Raw genomic sequence first — 2269 nt, 5'->3', positions numbered from 1 at the left:
GCTGCGGGCTCGTGCAAGGCAAGGCCCCGGCGCCCCTGAAACACAGGTCCTGGTCCAGGCGGTGCAGAGGCGTGATCCGAGGCCGCCTGCCGGGGAGCCAGGCCGAGGTCACTCGGGGAGAGTGTGACGGGCAGAAGGAGATGCCGCCTCGGACCGACGAGGGTCGGGGTTACTCCTGGTTCACTTAGAGGAGTGGAGGGGGATGTTGAAGTCCGTCCCCACACCCCCAGTTCCCATTCCCAAGTGCTGCTAGGGCTGGATGCTTTATCCCCTGGGCACCCTCCCTCAGGCCCCTTCGCCGGGTCAGAAGAAAATTCACCACGAACTGGGCCGGTGAAGAGCATGGTGTCCAGCCTGCTTGCCCCGGTTTCGCTCTCTTTAATACCTACCTGGGTGTGGAGGGGGAGGCCTGAAAGCCCCAGTCCCCCTGGGCCTGCTCTTTTTGGTAGGAGGCATCAGCTGGCAGAGGGAGTTGGGGGCAGAGCTGGTTTCTCCTGTGGGGCCGAGTCCTAGTCTGTCCTGTGCCCCATCCCAGCCACTTCAATGGGGGAGTGGTCACCAGATCTTCAGATTCTCCGCCAAGGACAGACCGGTAAGGACAGGCAAGGTAGCAAGAGGGCGCCAAGAGCAGAAAGGTCAGCTGCTGGTTGGAAACTTGTCCCCAGCATCCAGCTGCTGTTTCCACAGCCCTGGAGGTTATATTCACTTTGGAATCCACACCGCGGAGAGTCCCCTCTCTGACTGCAAAGTTTCAAACACACCTGTGTCTAGAAAGAATCCTGTCACCCTGACCCCCTCCCCTCAAAGTTTAAAAGCCTTGCTCTGGTCTAATGTACTCTTTTGGCTGAGAAACAGGTTCAGAGAGGGAAGGAGAAAAACCAAACTTCCTACAAAGCATAAGACAACCTGTCTGTGCCCTTGTCCTGCTCAGAGCATGGGGTTTAGGGCTCAGGGATCAAAGCCCAGGCTGGGCCCTGCTCCCTGACCCGTGGGGATCCTGAAGAACTCACTGGCCCAGCTCCCTTTCCTACAGTGTCAGTTTGGGCTGTTTCCCCCGGAGTGACTCATGCTGGCTGCCGGAAAGTGGGCAGCTGCTCCGAGCCCCCAGACTCCAGCACAGGCCCTGGCTTGCACCCCCTAACCCATTGTGCAGCCATATTTGGGCATCTACTTTTCTTTCTTGGAGAATCTCCTTCCTCCAATCCCTTCAGCTTTCCCCACCTTCAGCCTTTCCCTTTTTGATGGCTCCTTCTCCTCAGCAGTCTTTTTGCTGTCTTTGAAAAACAGAAAGCCCTCCTTCAATCTCAAATCCCTCTTCAGCTTTCCCTTCTCAGCCAACATTTTTTAAAAGATTGTGTACACACATTTCCACTTCCTCGCCAGGCCCCTGAACTCTGGCTTCCTCCCCCATCATTCCATAGGAACCGCTCCTCAAGGTCACCACTTCGACACAGTCAAAAATACTCCCTCCTGTTTGAGATACTTTTGGGCTCTTGTTTTGGGACACTGTGCACTCCAGATTCTCCTGCTATCTTATTAGCTGCTGTGTGGCAGCTCCATTTCTCATCCTCTGCTCGCTGGCTACTTGTGGCTTTTTCTGGGCCCTCTACAGTTTGTGCCTGAGAGTCTCATGGGTTCCCAGGCCTCCAACATCCAGTTTGGAGAGAGACGCTTCTGTCTTTCAGCACAGCCCTCACTGCTGGCTGCCCCACTGAATACCTGCTTCTTGAGCTCTCCACAGCACATCCCACCTCACAGCAAACCGTGTTCCCTAGTGTGGCCATTTTCCAGCTGCCTGAACTCAACAGGCTTGGTTTTAGACTCTGGACACTCCACTCTCTGTTTTTACCCCTGTCCTGGGAATCAAACTCAGGACCTTGCACCTCCCAGGCTGGTGCAGTGCCACTGAGCTAAAGCCCTGGCCCTTCTCCCCCTCTTTTTAGACAGGGTCTTGTATGTAGTTCAGGCTGGCTTTGAACTCAGTATGGATCCCAGGCTGGCCTCGAAATTGTAGTAATCCTTCTACCTCAGCCTCAGAGCCTCCCAGCCTACCTGGGATTACAGGCATGCACCACACACCACCATGCCTGGTTGTCTCTCCCTTTTGATATTCAAGCAGTTACAAAATCCGGTTCTCTCCAGGATTTATCTAAAAACCTATTGCTTTGCTCCATTTCCATTATTCACACTGGGGTGGAGGATGTAGCTTAGTGATGCTGAAGCTGCCTGGCAAGTGCAAGGTCCTAAATTCAATTCCTGGTACCAAAAA

Source organism: Fukomys damarensis, unplaced genomic scaffold (assembly GCF_012274545.1).
Source record: "Fukomys damarensis isolate Sample0158 unplaced genomic scaffold, DMR_v1.0_HiC HiC_scaffold_23, whole genome shotgun sequence".
In the NCBI taxonomy this organism is placed as follows: Eukaryota; Metazoa; Chordata; class Mammalia; order Rodentia; family Bathyergidae; genus Fukomys; species Fukomys damarensis.
Note: the sequence above shows the minus strand (reverse complement) of the source record.